This window comes from Pristiophorus japonicus, chromosome 12, assembly GCF_044704955.1.
Source record: "Pristiophorus japonicus isolate sPriJap1 chromosome 12, sPriJap1.hap1, whole genome shotgun sequence".
Classification (NCBI taxonomy): Eukaryota; Metazoa; Chordata; class Chondrichthyes; family Pristiophoridae; genus Pristiophorus; species Pristiophorus japonicus.
This window is the reverse complement of record NC_091988.1, coordinates 164,213,264-164,240,499: the sequence shown is the minus strand read 5'-3', so window position 1 is coordinate 164,240,499 and position 27,236 is coordinate 164,213,264.

Here is a 27,236-nt window from a genome sequence, read left to right as displayed (position 1 = left end):
AAGTTTCTGTAGGACAAAAACATTGTTTGATTCAAATATATGAATTTTTAAAAAAATCACAATGAGCTATGCTAATTGCCTCAAATACCACTTCCATTCATTAAGCAGGAAGGGAAAAGGAACTAACACAAAAGTGAACCATTCAAATTGCTCATGCGTTTGTGCTTTCAATAGTGAAGTTAGTTTCAGAGATAGATGTATATAGTAAATGATAACACATTGACAATTATATAATGCATACTGAGATGCTGAAGCTTGCCGATAAAGTTGTCTGAATGTTGTTTTTATATCTCTGCAATAACATTTCCCTCCAGAGGCCTAATCATGTCTCAAGGGCCATGGAATGGTGTTTTACTGCTTGCCCACAGCATCAGTTAGGCTTTGCTGTATTTTCTTTCCTCTTTTTTTTGTCACTTTATTTTTCGTCTAAAGACATTTTTTCTTCAACTGTGGCTAATCACATATGTGACTTGAGGCCCTGCTTGCACAAACGTGATTACTCTCTATTTTCAGTTAAATCTGGCCAAATTTTCCAATTGCACAGTTCAAAATGTTTTGCTGGTTTTGTATAGCCTACAGTTAAGGGATGCATATAATGGGCCAAAAATTGTGGTCGGAGGCTTCCCACGGATGCAAGCCTCTGACCACCGAATATGATGCGCACCTACTTGCAGTCCCTGCGCACACGGAGAATTCCGTTTTTAACTGGCAAAGTCCTGGGCAGCGCATGACGTCACGCCGCCCGGGAACGATGCGTGCACGAAGCCTATGGCTTCATTTGAAAAATAGTTCTGTCAAAAAAGTTCATTTGAATAGGTCACGACCCCGATTTTTTTTTAACTCCACAATCTTGTTGTACGGAGCTGCCATTACTATGAATGGGAATACAGTACCCCAAAAGCAAAGAAGACATTTTACATAAATTTAAAAAAACACCTTATTTATTTAAAATTAATGGAAATTGAATTAAATTAAATGTTTTAGAAAAAAAAATATTTCTATGAAATGTTTTTAATATGTTTTAATAGTGTTAAAAAATAAACTTGCCTTAATGGACAGGATGTTCAGTATAAAAATTAGTCATAACATTTATTTTTTCTATCTTTTAAAACTCATGCTGGTAAAAGCAGGCCTTATGCCTTATGCCTGCTTTTACCAGGCCTAAGAGTTTTAAGAACATTCATTGGACAAATAGCCCAACTCTCTGCCCGTGGAGGCCCTTTACTTTTGCATTTGTATGATCTGTCAAAAGAAATTTTGACAGATCACAAGTGCTGGGTTAAGGCACATGCTCAGTACATGCCTAAACCCGAAACTTGTGGAGCCTCTTTAGGCACAGCGGAGAGGCCGCAATTTACAGCCCAATATAATATACATAGCCGTGAACAGCTGAAGGAGAAAAATACAGAAGAATAGAAAAATTATGCAGTCTAAACATATTGGGCTTGATCTTGCTGGATCGGAGCATCTCATGTCGTGCCCCATTATTTAGATATTATCCTGTACCCTTCAACTAAAAAAATTCTGTGCCTTAAGTTGCCAGAAGTGCGAGCTGATAACGGGACATTAGGGAGCTCGATGAATGGTCAGACCAACAGTGTATCTCCTTAACCAATGAGACTTAAGGAATAAGAAAGAAACTGAGGAATTTCAGAGAAGGAGCGTGAAATAGAGTCAAATCAGGTACAGAAAAAGAAATAAAGAGAGAGAAAGATTGGATTAAGAGACAGAAAGGAAAAGTAAGAAAACATTTTTAAAAGTGTCATATTCAAAATGTCTAAGATCAATTAACTACATGAATGAATGAGACCACAGTTTAAATTTGTTAAATTTTTGGACCAGAGAAGTTGATTGGCACTACATTAACAATTATCACATTAAAAAGATATTGTACTGTCAATCACCAGACTTAGATCTCTAAGGCAAGTTTAATGGGCAATTAATGTGCAATTTCAGCAAGTTTTAAAAAATAACGGGAAAGCTAAGCACGAGGTGCTGCTTGTGCGAAGCGAATGGTGGAGCTGTGTAAATCGGCCAGCAAGTTCTGGAGATTCGCAACTCACAGTGTATCTCTTAATCCCCTTAACATTCTGGTTGACAAACATTAATAACAGCATGCATCAGTAAAGAACTAGACTGGAAATGAGGAGAAATTATATCAGAGGGTTGTTTTGATCTGGAACGCACTACCTGAAAGGGTAGTGGAAGCATCAGATCTTTCAAAAGGCAATTGGACCTGTATTTGAAGAGAACTCATTTGCAGGATTATGGGGAGAAACCTTGGCTGTGGGACTAAATTGGACAGCTCTTTTAAAGAACCAGCACAGGCATGACAGACTAAATGAACCCCAATGAGAGAGAAAAAAGTGACAGAAAGGAAAAGTTCAATTTACTTTTTAACAATTCCAACAACCATTTAAAGCGTGAAGTAATGAGACTCCACATTTGTAATAGTTAATTTTCAGTGCCAGAGAGGTTGAATGGCAGTAATTAACACTTATATCGTTAAAAATTGGACAAGACTTCACTTTCTGTGGCGAGTTTAGTTCGTACCTACCATGAAAAAACAGCAACTTCATGCCAATTAATGCATTTAAATGGTGAGACAGACAGCGGGATAATGTTTTTATGAAACTAACGGCGGTGTGGTGCATCTTGGGCAACAACTTTCAGATTTCAGTGTTTATCCGGGCATCTGCCCTCGCCTAAAGTTGCCGTAGTATTTGCGCATAAATAACATCGAGTGCCATAAAGTAAACTGCACAATATACTTTGCAGCCTTTTCAACTTCTTGTAAATTTTATTTAAATATCATTGACCAAGCAATTATAAATTGGATAATGTCAGTTATGAACTTGCAGGACTTTATGAAAAGGAAATAGGATTGTCTAGATGAAGTGACTTGCAAAACACAGAAAATAATCCTGTGGTGGATGTAATAACATCTGCGTTTCCCAAATGGAAATGTTCATTTTTTTGGCAGTAACATCCTCTCACCTTTTAAGTAAACAAAATTCTTTAAGTAAAAAGACTCTGGTGTTAAATTTTTTTTCTGGCAAATGCTAACACCGATAAGGAATTGAAAAAAAATGCATTCCATAGATGCAGTGCAGACTGCTTTGGTGGCTCCTATGAACAGCACTTTCATTTAACATCATTGTGGTGGGTCTCAATAATGGATTTGTCCTGTATGTATGCTTGGGGTTACTAGCCACTAGGTGGCGCGACAGTCGGAGGTCATTGGGCTGTACGCACATGTGTGCAGCCCAGGTATAAAAGGCAAGCCATCTTGTAATGTAATCACTTTGGGCCCTAATAAAGCAGAGCCAGGTTTGTACCTGTGTTAGTTTACAGTATTCAGTCTATCGAGTTATTACATACATAACATTTGGCGACGAGGTAACTTAAGAACCTTCGCATGCAAAAATGAGCACAATTGGAATTCTGGAGAGATTCGTGGAGGGAGAGGACTGGACAGATTTTGTAGCTCATCTGGACCAGTACTTCGTGGCAAACAAAATGGAGAAACCCACTGACGTAGTTAGGCGTAGTGCGATATTCCTCACGGTTTGCGGTCCGAAAATCTATGGACTCATAAAAAATCTTCTCTCGCCTGCAAGTCCAATGGACAAGGACTTTGAGGAATTGTGTGCTCTGGTACGTGACCATCTCAAACCAGAAGAAGGCATCATCATCTCATGATATCGATTCTACAAGCACGTTCGTTCTGAGGGCCAGGATGTGTCGGAATTCGTTGCCGACCAAAAACATCTGGCTGGTCCGTGTAAGTTAGAAAACGCGTTGGGAGACATGCTGCGGGACTTCTTTGCAAAAGGTGATCCTGTGTAAGCTATTGGTGGCGGAAACACTGGACGTGAGCAAGGCCATCACGATTGCCCAGGCATGCATGATGACGGACAAACACTTAAAGCAGATATCATCGGAAAATCGGAACTCGGCAAGTACTGTAAACAAGATTGTATTGTTGTTTGGCAGAGCTGCATATGGCAAGGCCTACTCGACTGCGTATGCAAAACCTGTGGCTGCTCAAAGTCAGCCAACAGGAATGAATCCGATTTCACTGTGTTGGCATTGTGGGGGCAATCATCGGCCTCATCAGTGTTGGTTTAAACAGTACATTTGTAAAGGCTGTTTGAGACGGGGGCATCTCCAGCGCATGTGTCTGCAACTGAGCAAGCGTGCTGCAACACACCACATGACCAGTATAGTGCGGATCCGTATATGCAATTCGAGATACCAGAGGAGGAAGTGTATGGACTGTATTCATTCCTAACAAAGAGCCAACTGATAGTGATCAAAGTGAAACTTAATGGTGTGCTGGTACCGATGCGAGTCAATTATTCGACAAGCTGTGGGATACTAAGGTTGTGAGACCTAATGTGAGTCCAGTCAATGCCAAGTTGCATACGTACACTAAAGAACTCATAACGGTGATTGGCAGTGCAGTAGTCAAGGTGTCGCATGTTGGTGCAGTTCATGATTTACCATTATGGATTGTTCCAGGCAATGGTCCAATGCTGTTCGGCAGGAATTGGCACGAAAAAATCAAATGGAATTGGAACGATATCAAAGCATTGTTGTCAGCGGATGATACTCCATGTGCTCAAGTGCTGAGCAAGTTCCTCTCACTGTTTGAACCAGGCATCGGCAAATTCACGGGTGCCAAGGTGCCGTTCCACGTGGACTCGGATGCAAAACCCGTCCATCATAAAGCTCGGATGGTTCTGTACATGATGAGGGAGAAGGTCGAAATTGAACTGGACAGACTCCAGCGTGAAGGGGTCATATCTGTTATATATGTAGACTATAGATATACTCTCTGTATAGTCACTATATAGTTGCATAAGATGGAGATTTGTTACCTGATATACTATCAATAAGGGTTACACTGTATATATACTATGCTGGCACCACTAGAGGGTGCAACTGGTGGAGACCGGGGTTTCCTGCCCCTGTGGCAGAGGCTATCCACCAGAAGGCATTGCGGTGGGAGACCTGAGGGTCACTTGCATAGGTGTGCAGGGCCCAGTATAAAAAGCTGCCCACCATGCTTGTGCCTCACTCTGGAGTTACAAATAAAGGACCAAGGTCACTATAATTTAATTACAACACATTGCCTCATCGAGTCATTCATGTGCATTACAGGCATAACAATATCACCGGTCGAATTTAACAAATGGGCCAGCCCCATTGTTCCTGCGTTGAAGAAGGATGGCACTGTCAAGATTTGTGGAGACTACAAGGTTATGATCAACCGAGTTTTGAAACAGGATCAATACCCGTTACCGAAGGCTGATGACCTGTTTGCAACGCTAGCCGGGGGGAAGTCATTCACTAAACTGGATCTGACATCGGCCTACATGACACAGGAGCTGGTCGAGACGTCGAAGAAACTTACTTGCATCAACACTCATAAAGAACTGTTTCTCTACAACAGGTGTCCTTTCGGAATTCGCTCGGCTGTAGCCATATTTCAGAGGAACATGGAGAGTCTACTGAAGTCCATCTCTAGAACCGTCGTGTTCCAAGATAACATCGTGGTCACAGGTCATTACACCATCTGAACAACCTGGAAGAGGTTCTACATCATCTGGACAAATGAGACTCAGACTGAAATGTTCGAAGTACGTCTTCATGGCACCGGATGTCGAATTCCTGCGGCGGAGAATTGCTGCTGATGGCATCAGGCCTACCGACTCGATAGCCAAGGCCATCAAAAATGCACCCAAGCCTCAGAATGTGACGGAGCTGCGTTCATTCCTTCGTCTACTCAACCACTTCAGTAATTTCCTACCTAGATTAAGCACTTCATTAGAGTCATTGCACATGCTGCTAAGAAAAGGCAACAACTGGGTTTGGGGCGCATCTCAAGATAGAGCTTTTGAGAAAGCTACCAATCTGCTTTGCTCTAACAATCTGCTGGTACATTATGATCTGTGTAAGCGTCTAGTATTTGCCTGTGATGCTTCGTCATATGGAGTTGGTTGCGTGCTTCAAAAAGCTAATGAGTCGGGTAAACTGCAACCCTGTTGTGTATGCTTCTAAAAGTTTGTCAAAGGTGGAATGAGCCTATAGCATGGTAGAAAAAGAAGCATTAGCCTGTGTGTATGGGGTTAAAAAGATGCATCAGTGCCTGTTTGGTCTTCGGTTTGAACTGGAAACAGTTCACAAACCACTCATTTCATTGTTTTCGGAAAACAAAGGTATCAATACCAATGCATCGTCCCGCATCCAAAGGTGGGCACTGATATTTTCTGCCTCTGATTATGTCTAGAGACTTGAGGGACGTGATCGGGCCCAGGGGAACCGTGAGTTCGGGCCCTGGGGCAGCATGGGCCAGCCCACACTGTGATATGTGTGCGCACTGGGTCCGTGCAGCAGAGCTGGTCTCCAGTCATTTTGGATAACCCTTGTCACTGGACCAAGACCTCGCTCTGTCAAGCCCGTGTGGTGGCCGGTGTGCAATGGCCACCCCACATTAAAAAATCCACGCACAGGCATCTTTCACCCTTCAGGATGTAGTTCACGACCAGGAATATTAGGTCCTTCATTGAAACACCTGTAAACTCATCCCTTTTTGGCATGGAAGCAAGTCATCCTCGTTTCGAGGGACTGCCGATGATGAGATGATGATGATTATGTCATTCGCATAGACCTGGCACCAAGAATTGTGCCGATGCACTGAGCCGTCTGCCGTTGACCACACTGAAGGTGGAGACACCACAACATGCGGACCTACTGTTAGTCATGGATGCTTTTGAAAGTGAAGGAACCCCTGTTACGGCTCAACAAGTTAAGACCTGGACCAGCCAGGATCCGACATTATCGGTTGTGAAACATTGTGTCCATAGTGGTGATTGGTCTGCCATACCCAAGCAAATGGGTGATGAGACCAAACCTTACAACTGTCGCAAAGACGAACTATCCATTCAGTCAGATTGTTTACTGTGGGGTAATCATGTTGTTATGCCTAAGAAAGGCAGAAAGAAATTTGTACATGACCGACATAGCACTCATCATAACCCAGTATTGGCATGATGAAAGTCATTGCCAGGTCTCATGTGTGGTGGCCTGGAATTGATTCTGATCTGGAGTCATGTGTGCATCAGTGCAACAGTTGCATGCAGGTAAGTAAGGCATCAGCGGAATCGCAGCTGAGTCTGTGGTCGTGGCCATCTAAACCATGGTCCAGGATCCACATTGACTTTGCAGGTCCCTTCCTGGGAAAAATATTTTTAGTTGTGGTGGATGCATATTCCAAGTGGATAGAGTGTATAATCATATCATCAAGTACATCCACAGCTACCATTGAGAACTTTCACATCATGTTTGCCACTCATGGTCTGCCCGACATCGTTGTGAGTGACAACGGACCTTGTTTCACTAGTATGGAGTTTCAGGAGTTCATGAAACTCAATGGTATCAAACATGTGAGGTCATCACCATTCAAACCTGCATCTAATGGTCAAGCAGAGCGTGCTGTCCAAACCATCAAGCAGAGTATGAAATATGTAACTCAAGGTTCATTGCAGACTCGCTTGTCATGCATATTGCTTAGATACAGGACAAAACCCCACACACTTACCGGGGTCCCCCCTGCTGAACTATTGATGAAGCGAGGTCTCAAGACCAGGCTCTCTCTTGTCCATCCTGACTTGAACAATCATGTTGAATACAGGCGTCAAAGTCAGCAGTGGTATCATGATCGCGCTGCTGTGTCACGCGACATTTCTGTTAACGATCCTGTGTATGTACTAAATTATTGTCAAGGTCCCAAGTGGATCGCCTGTACTTTTGCGGCCAAGGAGGGTAACAGACTGTTTATCGTCAAGCTCAAGAATGGGCAAACATGCAGGAAACATGTTGATCAGATAAAGCTGCGGCATACGGATGAACCGGAACAGTCTGAGGAAGACACAATCAGTGACCAACCAACCTACCCTCAGTCATCAGAGGACTCCGCTGTCATCAATGAATCTGGACTTTCAATCCCTGACATGGTCATTGCCACTCCCATCAGATCGGCTACCCAGCCCCCAGTCTTACAGACCCAGAACGCTCGCCCAAGGCTGGAGTTGAACTGAGACGATCAACTCGGGAGCAGAAATCCCCAGAGCGTCTCAATTTGTAAAAAGACTGTTACTAATATCTTAAAGGGGGATATTGTCATGTATGTATGCTTGGGGTTACTAGCCACCAGATGCCGCGACTGTCGGAGGTCATTGGGCTGTACGCACGTGTGTGCAGCCCAGGTATAAAAGGCAAGCCATCTTGTAATGTAATCACTTTGGGCCTTAATAAAGCAGAGCCAGGTTTGTACCTGTGTTAGTTTACAGTATTCAGTCTATCGAGTTATTACATACATAACAGGATTCCAGCTAGCTAATCACACATACATTTGAAAGTATGTCTGTTAAACTTAACTTCCTCTTGCAGCAACCAATAAATCTACAGAAAATATTGTTGAGATATGGCTTTGGAAACTTTCCAAAGTCGTGTTTTTAAAGTACTGGGCAACTTATTTATTTTCAACATACTGATTGAGTTAAGGTTTTAATTCTCCCCCTCCCCAGGCATATGTCGGTATGTGTCTTATACTTGTGAAAGTATAGCCCCTCAAAAGTATGAATTTCCATGGAACTTCCTTTCAAAGACGTTCATGAGCTGATTATTACAATTTTGTATGGTCTTGTATTTATTGTGGAAAAAGCAATTAACCTCTTTATCTTTTTATTTCCCCAGACTCCTGACCAGAGTCTAAGAGTCCAGCTTTTTCCCCTCTTCAACATTCCTTATAAGTCAACTTGAAACTCTTCATAAAAATACTGCATATGACTTTTAAAAATATGTATATTTCTTCTCCCTTCCCCCTTTCATTGTCCAACACTGTTATCATAGAATCATAGAAATTTACAGCACGGAAGGAGGCCATTTCAGCCCATCGTGTCCGTGCCGGCCAACAAAGAGCTATCCTGCCTAATCCCACTTTCCAGCTCTTGGTCCTGTAGGTTACGGCACTTCAAGTGCACATCCAAGTACTTTTAATATGTGGTGAGGGTTTCTGCCTCTACTACCATTTAAGGCAGTGAGTTCCAGTCCCCACCACCCACTGGGAAAGACATTTCCCCTCAATTCCCCTCTAAACCTACCAATTACAATTAGTTCATCCTATCCACTCCATCTCGACTCCTCATAATTTTATACACCTTAATAAGGTCAATAAGGTCTCCCCTTAGCCTCCTCTGTTCCAAAGAAAATAAACCCAGCCTATCCAATATTTCCTCATAGCTAAAATTCTCCAGTCCAGGCAACATCCTCGTAAAGCTCCTCTGTGCCCTCTCTAGTCTAATCACATCCTTCCTGTAATGTGGTGACCAGAACTGCACACAGTAATCTAGCTGTTGCCTAACTAGTGTTTTACACAGTTCAAGCATAACCTCTCCACTCTTTTATATAGAAACAGAAAATGCTGGAAATCTCAGTGGGTCAGGCAGCATCTGTGAAGAGCGAAACAGGGTTAACGTTTCAGATCGATGACCCTTTGTCAGAACTGGCGAATATTTGAAATGAACAGATTCTTAAGGAGCACTGAAAGGGGAAAGGGAGGAAAGAACAAAAGGGAAGATCTATAATAGGGTGGAAAACAGGAGAGATTTGAGAGACAAAAGGGTTGATGGGCCGACTTGAGATGGTAATGGCAGGTTAGAAAAAGATTAGTTTCGATAGGGTGTGAATGACGGAATAATAACCAGCTGCCATGGGAAACAGAGAGAAAAAATGCATAAGATCAGGGGGTGGGGGGTGGCGGGGGGGTGATGTTTTAAAAATGGAGGAAAGGGAAAAAAATATGGTCAGAGGTTATGGTACAAAATTGTTGAACTCGATGTTGAGTCCAGAAGGTTGTAAGATGCCTAAACGAAAGATGAGGTGCTGTTCCTCGAACTTGTGTTGAGCTTCATTGAAACAGTAACGGAGGTCAAGGATGGAGGTGTAGAGTGGGAGTGGAGTGGGGAATTAAAGTGACAGGTGACTGGCAGCTCGGGGTCACATTTACGGACTGAACGGAGGTGTTCCGCAAAGCAGTCACCCAATCTACGTTTGGTTGCCCCAATATAGAGGAGACCACATCGTGAGCAGCGAGTACAGTATACTACATTGAAAGAAGTACAAGTAAATCGCTGTTTCACCTGGAAGGAATATTTGGGGCCCTGGACAGTGGGAAGGGACGAGATAAAAGAGCAGGTGTTGAATCTCCTGCGCTTGCACAGGAAGGTGACATGGGAAGGGGAGGGTCTTCTGGGGGTAACTGCAGAATGGACCAGGGTGTCGCAGAGGGAGTGGTCCATTCGGAATGCTGAGAGGGGAGGGGAAGATGTGATTGGTGGTGGAATCACGCTGGAGGTGGCAGAAATGGCAGAGGATGATTCGTTGAACATGGAGGCTGGTGGGGTGACAGGTGAGGACAAGGGGAACCCTGTCGTGGTTCTGAGAGGGAGGGGAAGGCGTGAGAGCAGAGGTGCAGGAAATAGAATGGACATGGTTGAGAGCCATGTTAATCATTCGCTGCTCTTATATTCTGTGCCTCGGAAAATAAAGGCAAGGATCTTGTATGCCTTCTTAACCATCTTATCTACCTGGCCTGCTACCTTCAGGGATCTGTGGCCATGCACTCCAATGTCCCTTTGTTCCTCTACACTTCTCAATATCCAATCATTTGTATTCCCTTGCATTGTTAGCCCTCTCCAAATGCATTACCTCACATTTTTCCAGATTGAATTCCATTTGCTACTGTTCTGCCCACCTGACCAGTTGATTGATATCTCCCTGCAGTCTACAGCATTCTTCTTCATTATCAACCATACAGCTGATTTTAGTATCATCTGCAAACTTCTTAATCATACCCCCTACTTTCAAGTATAAATCATTGATATATACCACAAAAAGCAAGGGACCTAATACTGAGCCCTGTGGAACCCCACTGGAAACAGCCTTCCAGTCACAAAATCACCCATCAACCATTACCCTTAGCTTCCTGCCTCTGAGCCAATTTTGGATCCAATTTGCCACTTTGCCCTAGATCCCATGGGCTTTTACTTTCGTGACCAGTCTGCCATGTGGGACCTTATCAAAACCTTGCTAAAATCCATCAAACGCACTGTCCTCATCGACCCTCCTTGTTACCTCCTCAAAAAATGTAATCATGTTAGTCAGACACGACCCTCCCTTAACAAATCCATGCTGACTGTCCTTGATTAATCTGTGTCTTTCTAAATGAATATTTAGCCTGTCCCTCAGATTTTTTTCCAATCATTTTCCCACCACCGAGGTTGAGCTGACTGACCTGAAATTGCTCGGTCTGTCCCTTTCTCCCTTTTTAAACATTGAGCTCCTCTAAGCACTCTAGCTGCAAATGAAAACCAGTGCTGAAAAGAGATTTTGCAGATGCAGTGGCAGAAAGTCAAAAGTTTTTAAACTTCAAAATTTGTTTTTGCTTTTAATTTTTTGTGAATTTTAATGGATGAAAGTTGTCACCAGCACAAATACCAATAGCTTGCCAGGTAACCTATGTCCAGAGAAAGCCTATGCTTGGATTGACAATGCAGTTTTTTAAGTGCTTGAAAAGATGAATAAGAAAGACCTTATTCAAGAGGGGAAAAGGAATTGGAAATAATGGTACATCTATTGGAAAATGAAAGGGTCATTAGTGTGGAAAAGTGGCACTGGCGTCATGTATATGATTGAAAATTGGAGGCAGGATGCTGAGAATCGCATGTGACAAGGATAAATTTAGAAAACAATGCTGGTTTGTTTATCAAGAATGCTCACTGATGCAAAGAAATCCATCTCTCATGGGTACAATGATGAATAATCCATTGTATTTTTTGTGAAATCGGACAGGTTAGAGGATTAAATAATAAACGAATATAATAAATAGCCAAGAATCTACTCGAGATTTGAATGCATTTCTTCTTTTAATTTAATATAAGGCAGGGGTGGTGCCAAGTTCAGCTGACCTTCGCAATGCCAATAAATTGATGCTGCCTTGCGGGACTTTTTCTGATGGACACAATTGCTCTGTAGCTGGGTTGCACAGGGTTCAGCAACAGTGGAACTTGGTGCACCTCCACTTTAGTCTTGAAATTCTGAAAGTCCTTTATGACTACATATCCTCTTCACAAGGCCTGTTTGTGACATGTTTACAAATGTTCTAACTGACACCATAATGCTTTCTTTCAATCTTTTTAGTTTATTGTCTCCCCACGCGCCCCCGCCCCAAATCATATATGTTACAATAGTAGATGGGTGAAAAAATCAGCTCCATAGCGGCCAAATTTATTTCTGACGCTACGCATGCTGTTTTGTGATGGAAATGGTGTCCACGCCACGCGCGCGCACTTCTGGTGCGTGCCACACTGGAAGGCATCTTGGTGAAGGTGTTAGCTTCGGCGCTGGGAATGTGTGCCAGAAAAGTATGTAGAGTAGTCAGGTCGTGAGGTCAATCAGCATGCAACGCTAATTTGACGTCAGCGCTGTCATTTTCGTCTTCGATGCTGGAACTAACGTGTTCAGCTGCAACAAGGACCAATGAGATTTAAAGTGATCATCACCTACTTACAGGTTAGTTGCTGAATAATTTCTAATGGCTCTGTGTATGTTTGTGGAAGTGTTTGGCGCTTTCTAGAATTGTTTAAAGTTGGTGAGGTAATAGGGAGTGGTGCTGCAAATGGAGAAGGCCTTATTTCTGACTTCAAGGGTTCTGGTCAGACCACTTGCTTACAGTCATGGTTATGCTAGTAGGCATCCCCCTTGGCCTGCAGCATGACAGGAAGATGGAACAGAGGCAGCAAAGAAGAGGGCAAGCTGCTCGCAGAGGGAGGAGGGGGAGAAAGGCTCTCAGCAATAGGCCTTACTCACCTAGGGTCTTTTGAGAGCAATTCTCTTATCTCAGCCTGAGCCAGAAGCAGTGTGTGAGGCATCTGTGTTTTACGAAGGAGGTGCTCATAGAACTTTGCCACCTCTTGCAACCAAACCTGTAGCCTCACACCAGGAAAAGGACAGTGCTGCTAAATTTCCTTGTGTTGGGATCCTTCCAGGCTGAAGCAGGTGACATCTGTAACATCTCCCAGTTTTTCATCCACTAATTCATAAGAGATGTGACAGGTACTCTTTATGCCAGGAGAGGGGACTTCATTGTCTTCTCTCTGACCTGACTCCACGCTCATGGCGCTGTGGGTGCTGCATTGAGATGTACCGCAACTGTAAAGGTTATCATTTGCTGATTGTGCAGTTGGTGTGTGGACATGCTCAGTATATCAGCATGGTGAATGCCCAGTATCCTGGCAGCAGTGGTACTGCTTTTATTCTGTGGCAGTGTGCTGTTCCCTCCATCTTTGAGCCATAAACCAGAGGGTGGCTACTGGACGATCAGGACTATCCGCTGACCACCTGGCTCATGACTCCACTCCACAGCCCAATCACAAGTGGGCAGCATGCGTACAATGAAAGCCATGCTGACAGACAGAATCTGATAGACCATTGGCGTTTTTAAACAATGCTTATGCTGCTTAGACTGCTCTGGAGGAGCCCTGCAGTACTCACCAGGGTACGTCTCAAGATTCATTGTGGTCTGCTGTATGCTCCACAACCTTGCCATCATGAGGAAACAACCCTTGCCACCAAGGATAGAGCCACCAGGCATACAGCGGCAAATGGAGGAGGAGGAGGAAGAAGAAGGTAAGAGGCCCCTTTCTGCCCACGCTGTCTGTGATTGACTCATCTGACTGCGGTACCAGTGAACACAACCTCAATTCCCCATTCAACAATAGTCTCACACCATAGCTTCCCTCTGTTACTCAAGTGTCCTCTTGGCCACAATGCTGAAATTAAAGACCACAACAAAAGAAACATTCTCATCCAATATTACATTAAAAAGACAACGAATTATCCTTGTGCATTCCCTTAGTGCCTGTCTTCCATGTGCCTATTTGCCTGTCCTCGTGCTTCTGCGAAGTGCGACCCCAGTGGCTGCAGCATGGCTGCTGACTTTCAGTGGGGGAGACTGCAGATGGTCTTGCAGGACATCCTCGAGCACCTCTGGGCCTGGAAGGCCCGGCTGCAGACTGCATCACCTCGGCATGGGTGGCAGCTGTCTAGGCTGGGTGGCTAACTGACATGTCAAGAGCACTGGTGGAATGGCAGTGGTGAGAAAACGAATGCAGTCATCCTGAGAGAAGACACAGGTTCTTGCTCTACGGAGCTAATGCCATTCCCCTGGCGCAGTGCCTCAGTATTCCTTGCCATCTGTTGGAAGACAGATTGCTGGACTGAAGGAAAGAAAGACTTGCATTTTTATAGCGCCTTTCACAACCACCGGACGTTCCAAAGTGCTTTACAGAGGTACTTTTTGAAGTGTAGTCACTGTTGTAATGTGGGAAATGCGGCAGCCAATTTGTACACAGCAAGCTTCACAAACAACAATGTGATAATGACCAGATAGTCTGGGGTTTTTTTTGTGATGTTGATTGAAGGATAAATATTGGCTAGGACACCAGGCAAACTCCCCTGTTCTTCTTCAAAATAGTGCCATGGGATCTTAAAGGGCAAATGGGGCCTCGATTTAATGTCTCATCCGAAAGACTGCTGCGACACACTGCAAGCACCTTTCCACACTGGTAAACACAGCCATGATGGCAGCAGTCTGAGCTTGCATGACTTCTGTCTGAGCTTCCACTGCAGCACTCTGCTTGTGCTCCAATGGAAGCTTGAGACATCGGCCATCAGACGCTGCATCATGGTTGGGTCCCGAAGCGTGGTAATAGATTTGCCCATCCCTTCCAGGTTGGAAATTATGGGCTCCAAGCTCCCCACAAAACCCTGTGCGAGGTTGGTGCCGGACTCCTTCATGCTCCTTGACATTGCACTCGAGCTTTCTGGTAGGCCTGCCAATGCCGCAAGCATTTTGTTGTGCATACCCATCAGAATTCTTCTGTAGGCCACCCCATCGAAGTCCTCATCTGAGTCCTATGCAGCAGAACTTGTGCGCGACATCACCCTCCAGGGAGCTAGTGCCTGCACTACCCTTTCCCCCTGCTCTAGCTGCAGGCCACTTGTGCCCAGTGACTTACCATGTGCAGATTCTGCCTCTATGCTACCCTACCCTCTAAACTACGCACAGTGCCAGTATCTGAGCTGGTGGCTGTGAGCGTCAGATCGAGTAACGGTGTTTCTTCTTCTTCATCATCACTCTCCTCTCCCTCTTCTTCATGCACCACTGACCGGGTAGGTTGAATTTCTTGTGTCTATGAAATTAAATAGGCACACAGGTAGGGTTGTGGTGAGGCAAGGGGCCGGGGAAAGCAAAAGGTGCATGCTTACACCAACCATGTACAGCTTGTAAATCAGGAGAGATTATGGGATGAAGGGGAAGTGGGATATGAGAAGGAGGATTACAAATGAGGATACCGGCATCTTGTATTCTTTCAGCTCCGCTGCTGGCCATGGGCTCAATGATGCCCCTCCCAGGAATGGCCAGCACTGTCTCCTCTGGAGGTGAGGTTATGCAGGCTTGCCTATCCCCCACTGGTTAGGTGCTGCTGGCACCGGTTATAAGCCACCTTTTCCTGCAAGAGAAAGGGAAGTGTGTCAGTGTGGTGCTATGTCTTTGGGAGATGTGTCTGTCATGGTTGAATAGCTGCCAGTGTGTGCAAACTATGAGGTGTGGGTGTGAGGCTTGCAGAAGTGTAAGTGTGTGAGAGTGAGGTGAAGCTTTGAATGTGAGATATGGGTCATGTTTGGTAGAAATTGTTGGTAGTTGAGTGATGAGGGTGTGGTGCATTGAGCAGTAGTGGTGCAGATAGTGGGATATGGCATTTGCACATGAATTACTGACGTTGACCACTCGTGTAAGATCATTAAACTTCTTCCTGTGCTGCGTCCACGTCCTTGGGGCTACACTGCTGGGATTCACCACGGCCGCTATTTGTTCCCATTGCACTTTACACTGTTGCCTGGAGGGCCTCCTGGCCCCCCGTGGAAACAGCACCTCTCTCCTCCTATCCTTCTCCTGCACCAAGGCCTCCAGTGCTGCATCTGAGAACCTTAGTGTATGCTCTCTCCCCTGTTGTGCCATGTTTAATTGCTGTTCACTGTCTTCCACAGCCAGTTCAATGAGATGCTGCAGGCAGAATACACCTCCCCTTTAAGAGGTGCAGATTACCTTTAAGTAGTACAAGCTAGATTTAAGTGGTGCTAATCTTGCACAAACTTGGGACCCCTGCTGATCGTTCAGCCACTCAGCAGCACATTCAGCTCTGGGCTGAAATCCACAATCATGGAAATGAATAGGCAGCACGAAGTTCGTATGCTGCCTGCATTCCTCTGAACCAGCCTTCCGTTGCGAAATTCAGTCGGCTTCCTGAGCTCCCGCCTGAGGATGAGTGTGCAACACCACTTTTTAGCGCTGCTCTCTCATCTTTGGGCGTAAAAACTGAATTTGGCAGTTTGATCCTGCACCTAACGCCTGGCGGTAAAATTAGCACTCAGGTGGTGACACCGTCTCAAAAACAGCAGTACCGAATTTTGACCCCTATGTATATTGATTGCAGTTGTATAAAACTTCTGTTAGAGATGGAAGGCCTCCAAGGCATTTATATATTTACAACACAAAATCTTATTCCTCAATTACAAAATTCCTATTTGTGTAAGTATTTTGCCCAACTTTTCATAACATTTAACATTTTACTCATCTAACTAACTAAGCTTATAGTAATAGCTCAGATTAACATACAGTGCTCATATGCAGAATTGTATTTGTTCATGAATAGCTTCCTTCTTCACTTGTTTGCTATTGAGATGAGTTTTGTAGAGTACCATGTTTTGAGGATTATATTTCCTCATTTATAAACAGTTTTGTTTTTGGCATTTCATTTCCTGGAAGAAGTGTTTTATTTAAAGTTCGTTTTTGTGTTCATGTTTTCAAGGTCAGGTAACCTTGCAACACATATTCTTAATTAGTTTAAAGTTGTTATTTCTCCAAACTTGGTTAGTACTGGTTGTAGTTTCTGTGCCTATGGTGTATGTATTGGAGGATAGATGACCCAGAAGTGTCAAATAATTTCGATTTGCTGAAATGTTTAAAGTAAGATTATGGCACAGTGTTGAAAATAAACCTGTTTCTGATCCTGCCTCTTTTTAATGTTACGACTCTCTTCTCCAGGGATTCTCTTACCCGTACAATTGTTGTGCACTTTTGTTAGAAACGGAATCCACATTTTGACAGTTAAGTTAATCCATCTTTTGACTGGAAAAGGGAACGATGAAATAGCACATTTTCCCAATGATTTCACCTGGGATTGTAGCTGGTGCAGTGGCTGATGTGCTTTTGCATAAATTAAAGCAGGTTTACATCATTGGTGCTTTTGTTGTTGTAATATATATAGCTCCACCTGTGGACTCCTGTGGCACTGCAGCCAGTGCTGTTTATAATAAAGGGAACCGGTCACCTGACTGGTGAGTTCCGTTATGTTCTGCCATCTTAAGGCTGTGTGTGTTTCTGTGAGTGACTGAAAATATAACAATGGCGACGAAGATGGATTTATCGGGGGAAAAAAGCTGAAATTTTTGTTGGTAGAGGATTCAGCCAACCAACAGAGAGACTTTGAGAACTTCTCTGTTTTGATTAACAGCTACAAATCCAAGGTAAATTACAAGCACACTTGTTTGAACTGCCGGAGTCCAAATGGCTGCACCTATGGGAATAATAGGGCGTTTGGGGGAGTTTCAACACGACTGTGAAAGTTTCAGAGCATATGTGGAGCAGCTAGAAATGTTTTTCACCGCAAATAATATCATCGAAGTAGCCAGTGATGAAAACCATAACCGGGTGGTGTTGGAACGATAAAGAGCTATTTTCTTAACTGAAGCAGGGCCCAAGGTGTATGAAACCTTGAAAAATTTGCTTGTGCCTATCAAACCAAAGGACACAACTCTTAAGCAGATTCTGAGCCTCTGGAAATTGCTGAAAGTTATCATTTCGGAATACGAGATCAGTTAACTGAAGAAAATATCAGTGTGTACATTGTAGCATTAAAAAAGCTATCCATTCACTGTAATTTCAGAAATGTTCAGGACCGAGCATTGCGTGACCGCTTTGTTTGTGGGATGAAAAATGATGTGATCAGAAGAAAGTTATTGACGACTGCTAACTTGACTTTTGATTTAGCTTGTCAGACAGCTATGTCAATGAACACGGCCGACCAATATTCCCGAGAATTTCATACTATTTTGAGTTATCAGACAACAGAGGTGAATCGCCTGCAGGTTAAAAGTAAAAGACAGTTGGGCCCCAAAGTCTCAGAAACTGGCAATGGTGACAGAGCATTGAAATCCTGCTATCGGTGCTCAAAGTTGTCCATATGTGAAGGCAGAGTGTTCCATCTGCAGGAAAAATGGGCATCTTGCGAAGGCATGCCGACTGAAGGATAAACCAGCTTTCAAAGCTATAAGTAGAAATCCCCAGAGACTACATAGCATGGAAGAAAAACAACAGGACGAGGAGATTTTATAGCTAAACATCACCAGGAGCATGAGGTTAACTAACAGCGATGCAAAAAGTATCATAATCCACATAGATGTTGCCGGATCCATGGAAATCGACGCTGGTGCATCCATGAGTGTAGTACCGGAGTCGCTATACTTCGACAAATTGCGTGATTTCCCATTGGAGAAAACCAAGATAGAGCTTCTCGGCTACTCAGGAGAGAACCTGTGGTAGGTCGTATCACCGTACCGGTGAAATACAAGGATCAATTGTAGTGGCAGGAGACAAGCCTGCCTTACTAAGAAGAAATTGATTGGGATCACTGAAGCTGGATTGGAGTGAGATTTTTCGTGTTGAAATGAGCTTTGCATCAAAGGATGATGTCATCAAGAATTATCCAAAGGTGTTCTGAGAAACAGGCAGTCCGATCCAAGGCTTCAAGGCGAGTGTCAGGGTGCAGAAGGACGCTAGATCGGTTTACTGCAAGCCACGTTCCATACCATATGTACTCAAGGAGAAAGTTGAACAAGAACTCAAAAGACTAGAGACTGAGAACATTATTTCTAAGATAGATTTATGTAATTGGGCTACATGTGTGGTGATTATAAAGTAACCATAAACCAGGTTCTAGAGGGTAATGTCCCCAATACATTGCCAAATGTAGAAGATTTGTTCACAACACTGACAAGTGGTCAGATCTTCTCAAAGTTGGATCTTACGAATGCCTACTTACAGCTTGAACTAGTTGAGGAGTCCAAGTCATGTTTGACTATAAATACTCATCTAGGCCTATATCAATTTAATAGGCTACTATTTGGAGTGTCTTCCGCCCCTGCCATATTCCAAGGGGTGATGAACCAGATTTTGCAATGTATTGAAGGGATGGTATGTTATTTAGATGACATACTAATTTCAGCACCAAATAGGGAAATTCATAATAATATATTGAATGAAGTCGTCAAACGGCTAGAGAAGCACAGAGTAAGAATGTTTGCTCGCAAGTGGGAGTTATTTCAAAACTCAGTGGAGTACTTAGGGTACAGAGCAGACAAAAGATGGTTTACATCAAACCATGGGAAAGCTGGATGCAATCAGAAATACACCCACTCCCAAGAATGTCACTGCACTTCAATCATTTTTGGATCTTTTGAACTATTATGGGAAGTTCCTACCAAATTTGGCTACAGTATTACATCCACTGAATATACTATTGAAAAAACAGGTCCATTGGAAGTGGTCAGAAGAATGTGACACAGCATTCAACGAGTGTAAAAGCAAATTGGTGGAGACCACCATGTTAGTTCACTATGACGTATCTAAGGAGATCAAGCTAGCATGTGATGCCTCTCCATATGGAGTTGGGGCAGTGATCTCTCATGTATTACGTAGTGGGGAGGAGAGACCAATTGCTTCTGCTTCACACACTCTCAGTGCCAGTGAGAGTAATTATGCGCAAATCGAAAAATTTGGCATTAATTCTTGGGGTCAAAAGTTCTACAAATACTTGTATGGTCGTAAGTTTACCATTGTTATGGACCATAAGCCCCTGACATTAATCCTCCATCCAAAGTCCCCAGTTCCAACATTAGCTGCAGCCAGAATGCAGAGATGGGCTTTGATTTTGTCAGCATTTACATATGATATTGAATACAGATGATCAGCTGATCACAGTAATGTTGATGCTATGTCTAGATTGCCTTCACCATCACAAGTTACACCCAATAGGGAAGAAGTGTTCTATTTTTCATACATTGATGAACTGCCAGTCACAACTGAAGAGATTGGTAGCGCAATAAACGTGACCCAGTTATGTCAAAGGTGTATGATTATATTGCAAATGGCTGGCCAAAGCAGGTAACAGATAAAGAAATTCAACCATTCTTCATTCGTAGGTATGAATTATCAATCGATAAAGATTGTGGGGTGCAAGAGTGGTTATAATAAATAAATTCAGGTCCAAATTATTAGGAGACCTCCATGACCTGCATCTGGGAATGTGCTTGACCAAGGGTTTTGCATGCAGTTACTTATGATGGCCAGGTCTTGATAAAGATATAGAGTACATCGTCAGTCAGTGTACGACATGTCAATCGGTAAGCAAGCAACCACCATTACAGCCATGGAATTAGCCTCCCAGGGTGTGGCAAAGGTTACATATCAATTTTGCTGAGCTATAAGGACAATAATTGTTCATTATGATGATAGCCATTCGAAGTGGGTCAAGGTGTTTCCAATGGGGAAAATAACAAGTAAAACATTAGACATTTTACAAAGATTATTTTCTTCGTTTGGCCTCCCAGAACAAATTGTTTCTGATAATGGACCACAATTTTGTTCAGAAGAATTTTCACAGTTCATGAGCAAAAATGGTATGAAACATAACAAGGTTCCACCGTACCACCCTGCTTCAAATGATGCAGCAGAGCGCACTGTACAAATTGTAAAACTTTCTTCATCAAACAGATGTTGGATCTAAATCCAAAGAACGACAGTTGTCATTGCACCACAAATTGGCTAATTTTCTAATTACATATCATAATCCTCCTCACACAACTACTGGTAGAACACCAGCAGAAATGTTTCTCAAACGCCAGCCACGAACCAGATTCTCTTTGTTAAAACCAAACTTGACACAGTCCGTAAAAGAGACACAATTAAGACAGAAAGAGAGATCACGATAGAGATAGAGTAAAAGAGAGAAGTGTGAAATTAAAGCAGAAGGTGAGCGTGAAGAACCATCACCATAAATGGTTAAAGTGGTTACAAGGAAGAATGGTGAAGATATGTGTTCCTCGCACATATTTGGTCCAGATGATCATATTTTACTTACAGACATGGAAGTAGTTGAAGGTGAGAATGATTCAATTATTTCTGACTCATCAGATAGTTTTGATACACCAGTAGCATATCCTACATCCAATGTACTGGAAACATATCCAAGAGAATCCGAGTCAGGCAGACAAACAGTCTGAAATTAGGGAGAGTTCAAATGGAAATCAAGGGCATCCCTTGGAGGAAAACTTTTCTCAGGAGCAGCCTCGAATGAGTTTAAATTCGACACCATGTTTGGAAGGTTCTGTTCGAGAGCGAAGGTATCTTCAAAACAGAAAACAAGTGGTTAAGCTTGATTTGTAAATATGGTAAAATAAGTCCATATCTTTTGTTATGTATAACCATGCAAGTTATGTATGATGATTATTTTGTTATACTTACACTTCTCCCTCCTTAATGAAGAAGTAATATATATAGCTCCACATGTGAACTCCTGTGGCACTGCAGCCAGTGCTGGTGAGTTCTGGTATGTTCTGCCATCTTAAGGCTGTGTGTGTGTTTCTGTGAGTTACTGAAAATATAACAGTTGTAGATAGAGAAAGGTTATTTGCATGTTGTGCTGCTCTTTATATGTGCTACTTGTTGCAATCTAGTACAACGAAGCCATGGTAAACCACTCTCAATAAAATTATTGTAATCAGCTTTTTAACTGGCATGTACACTTCCACATCATGGGCTCAATTTTCCCCAGTGATTTGCGCCATTTTTTTGTTGTGTACTGCTTTTTTTGGCCTAAATTTAAAAATCCAAGTTTCCCCAAAGATTGTGCGCCAGCGTAACTCAGTTAGTTACGATTTTTTTAGGTTAGTTTTTGCATCATAAGGGGCATAACCTGATGTCTGTGCCAGTTTTTCACAATTATGCAAGTTTGGCCAACTTACATTTCTCCTAGGACGGCGTATGTGACCACTCCCAAAAAACCTTCTGGGCACTTAAAAAAAGACAGTGCACATCAAAAAATATGCTCAGAAAGACACCATTGCTTTTAGACGAAGTTTGGAAGGGAGTCAAACATAAATAAGCATCATCAAGCTTCAATTTTTCCAACTGAAAATGCAGAAAATGGAAGTTTCATGCAATTCTTTAAGTTTGGATTTTTTTTAAATGCCGAGCTCTCCTTCCCCTCCTCACCCTGGGTGTGGCTCATTACATCCCACTTGGACCTGTAGCTTCAGACAGTGGAGCCCTGGTTGTGCCTTGCTGCATCCCATTGGGACGCGCAGCCTGGGACGGTGGTCCCTGAGTGTGCCTTACTCTATCCCACTGGGACACACAAGCCTCGGACAGTGGGGCCCTGGATGCGCCTCGCTGTACCCGACTGGAATCCCCAACCTCGAATTGTGGGAAACCATGAAATGTCCCAGCAACACACGTACCACTCAGGAAAGGGGCTGGCATCTCAATGGGCGGCACCTCCTCCAAAGTGAGTATAACAGTGGGGGCTTCATCCACCACCACCCCCTCACCCTAACCCCCATGCTCTTGATTTGGAAGGTGGGATTGGCTGATGTTCTCCTCTTCAGGCTCATCTGCGTCTGAATCTTCTTCAGGGTTGGCATCAAGTTCTGTAAAATATAACAGAACAGACAAATGGTTAGCAACAGAGGAGCAGGCAGTGTGGGTGGCATGAGTAGGCTCACACAGCGCAGGCAACAGGCTCATTTGAAGGACCATGATGAATGATAGCACATTGCATCAACCAAAGCATAGCTAACGGAGACATCCCCATGAACCGAAGCATGGTTAGCTCACGCAGTACTTAACGTTTAGCAAAGCCAGACTGTGGAATTTGCAGGAGTTACCCTCTCCCTCGAGTATGGGCCCAACTTGTGCAGTGGTGGTTGCTTTTCTCCAGGCAGGACCCATCAAAGCAGCGACCCTCTCATCCAAGAGTGTCAGAGGGTGCAGATTTGCCAGGCCTCTTCCTGTTCGAGTTCTTTCCCTTTTGTTATGTGCCACCTTCCTCTGCAAAGATGAAAATGTAACTTTTTAGGGAGGGTGCCTTTCTGCTGGGTGGGACATACAGATGTCACATTTACAATTGCAATTCCATTGAATAAATGAAAATATTACTTACACTATCTACTTGACCAAGGTCCAGCCACTTCAGCCTCCAAACCTCGGGGTGGTCACCATTGCACAGTAATCTTCTGTAAGTTGGTTCCAGCGTTTCTTCATTTATTTTGGTGAAACTTTTATGTGACCTCTGCTGGTGTACAGCTCGTGCCATCTGGCCTCAATCACAGTAACTTGTGCCTCTACTTCATCCTGTAAGAAATTCTTGGTCCTTGCGCTGCGTTGCATCTTGTATTGCACCAGCTCCGATTTTTCCAATGAGAATTAAAGTTCTCACACACAACTGGCTCTTTAAAAATGGCCGAATGCAGACCAGGAGCCGTACTGGGCATGCGCGCCCATAACAATTATGTCAAAAACATCCTTTTTTTTTCGCGCATGCGCAGAAAGGGGAGCAGTGTTTTTTCAGCGCAGATATTAGGCTCCACCCCCCAAAGCTACAGGACAGCTGCACGGTGCCAATTTCAAAAAATAGAACGGGGAAACTTGCTACTTTTTTTTGAGGCAGTTAGGGCCAAAATAACCAGCGTAACTCTGGCAATATGGCAAAAAACGATATTGAGAAAACTGTCATTTACTTTAGCAATCAATATCTTTATGAATCAATAGCACATTCTCCTTGTAGAAGTTTGTGGAAGTTTGGGTGCAAAATTAGCCTTAGCTGCTCTTCTAAGCATTAGATTTGACATTGATTGAGATTTACTTGCCATGATAAAATTAATATTGCTTGGCTGTTTTTGGATAACAAAATGTAACAGCAATAATGCAGAATCAAATTGTGAGCTTGTAGCAGGATTAGTCACATCCAAGGTTGCCTATCTGTATCAGGGCAAATTGGTTTCTGTTCGGGATCACTTGAATTGTTTTGCAAAAGTAGCCCAAAATTCTGAGCTGTTTGCATCACTTGATAAAAGTGTGGAAGCTATAATGCTGTAATATAAATGTTCGACTCTGGCATTCTGAACTGATCACAATGATGTCCTCAAGTCAATGCAGAGGATATCGTCACTGTTTAAGTAAGTGTGGATACGCAAAGCAAGACTTTAACCAAGGAGGTGAAATTGGCTAGCAGATTCACTGCAATCAGCTTCTACAATTGAGTGGCCATCGACAAAAACTGTTGCAATTTGCTATTAACTAGGTATTGGATTCATTGTTGGCTATTAACTATCCAGGAAATGGAAAGCATTCTGGCTTCCAGTTGACAATATAAGGAACCTGCAATGATTTTTCTAGTGAGCAGATGTCAACTGAGGCAGTAATTTGGTCAGAATTTTCTGGCAGTCTAATGCTCTATTTTTTGGGGGAGTTGGGGAGGGAATTCTTTGTAAAATTTATCAGGCACATATCTCTGAAAAGCAACTCGAGTACATTGGGAAATGTTTCTTCTGGATTGACTAGTTCCTGAAAGGTGCGAATAAACAAAGGCAAAAACTTGGATGTCTAAATGGTATCTTTGTGATGAGACTTCTGTCCTGCTCAAAAATATGGGATTTTATGAACTACTGGTTGATCTCCATTGGCATTATACATTGGAAGTCAAAACAAAGTGCAGTATTCAGCTCAAACTCGGTTAGAGGATAGGGGGCTAATTAAACCTAGGTGATGGAGGCAGATGTGGGGAGGGGTGTTGTCCATGGGGTTAGGGAGAAGAGCTGGGAGTGGGAAAGAAAGAACTTGCATTTATAAAGCGCCTTCACAATCTCAGGACATCCTAAAGTGGTTCATGGTGAATGAATTATTTTTGAAGTGTAGTTACTGTTGTACCATAGAGAAATACAGCAGCCAATTTGTGCACAGCACGTCCCACAATCTTCATTGAGATAAATGATCAGAGATATACCTGTTTTTGATGGTGTTGATTGAGGTATAATTGTTGGTCAGAATACCAGGAGAACTCCCCTGGTTCTCTTCAAATAGTGCCATGGGATATTTTACATCCTTCCTGCCTTTTATCTCTCTGCAGCCTTTGACATAGTTGACCACACCATCCTCCTCCAACACCCCTCCTCTGTTGACCAACTGAGTAGGAGTACCTTTGCCTATATCCACTCTGACTTATCCAGTCGCAGCCAGAGAATCCCCTGCAATGGTTTATTTTCCTGCCCCCACATCATTACCTCTGGAGTCTCGAATGGATTTATACTTGGCCCAAACCTGTTGTTTCTCATCTGCATGCTGCCCCTCAGCCATCTCATCCGAAAACATATCAGATTTCATACATGTGCTAACATCCAGCTCCACCTCACCACCATCTCTCTCGCCCCCTCCGCATCCAGTCCCAGATGAACTGCAATTTCCTCCAATTCAACATTGGGAAGACCTGCCTCAGTTTATCCACTGCTTAAACCCTCACTCATGCTTTTGCTACCTCCAGACTGGACCAATACAATGATTTCCTAGACTACCTCCCATCTTCCATCCTGCATAAATTTGAGCTCATCCAAAACTTTGCTGCTGAAATCTTAGCCCACACCAAGTCCCACTCATCTATCACCCCTGTGCTCACTAACCTATATTAGCTCCCAGTCCACCAGTGCCAACAAAATGTTCTCCAAATAAATATTGGGAAGACCGAAGCCAACTGTCTGAGGCTTAACCAGACCGTTCGCAAACCTAGTATCGTACGTCATACTGAGATGAGCTTCTGACCCCATATCCGCTCCATCATCAAGACTGCTTACTTCCAACTCCATAACATTGCCCCTGCCTCAACTCATCTGCTGCTGAAACCCTCATCCATGCCTCTGTTACCTCTAGACTTGACCATTCCAATGCTCTCCTGGCTGGCCTCCCATTTTCCTCCCTCCATAAGCTTGAGGTCATCCAAACCTCTGCAGCCTGTATCCTAACTCTCACCAAGTCCCGCTCACCCCTTCACCCCATCACTGACCTACATTGGCTCCCGGTCAAGCAACGCCTCGATTTTAAAATTCTCTTCCTGGTTTTCAAATCACTCCATGGTCTCGCCCCTCCCTATCTCTGTAATCTCGTACAACATTACAACCCTACGAGATCTCTGAGCTCTTCCAATTCCTACCTCTTGTGCTTCCCCGATTTTAACCATTGATGGCCGTGCCTTCAGCTGCCTCTGCTCTGGAATTCCCTGCCTAAATCTCTTCGCCTCTCTACCTTTTCTCCTTAAAACCTACCACTTTTACCAAGCTTTTGATCATCTATCCTAATATTTCCTTATGTGGCTAGGTTTCAAATTTTGTTTGATAATGCTCCTGTGAAGTGCCTTGGAATGTTTTACTATGTTAAAGGCACTATATAAGTACAAGTTGCTGTTGCACTGAAATGTCAGTCTATGTGGTCAGATTATGTGGTCAAGTTTCTGGAGTGGCATTTAAATTCTTTTGAACTTTGTTGGTTGCTGACTTCCTCTTGAGTGAAGGAAGGGGTTTGATTTTTGGGTCAATGTCCGTGTGTATGTTCCTTTTGCTTGGGAAAAGTTCCCATTTGCCAAGTGAAGAAGACTGCAGTGCAGTGCATAATCCTTGGATTAGGAAATTTAAATTAATGCAGGTTACTGCTTCAATGAAATGGCTCTTTATTTTAATCATAAGATTTTTTTGATCTTGAGGGACAATGGAATGCCATCTATTGCATGATAAGGCAGCATTCAATATATGGGCAACTTCTTCAGTTGTCAAAGCGAGTGCTATTTCGCGTGACAATTATGAGCTCTTGTTCATGCAAGTTACTGAGGAGATTTATTTTTTACTTCTATTTCACATAAACGGGATCAGATTTCTTAGATTGTGCT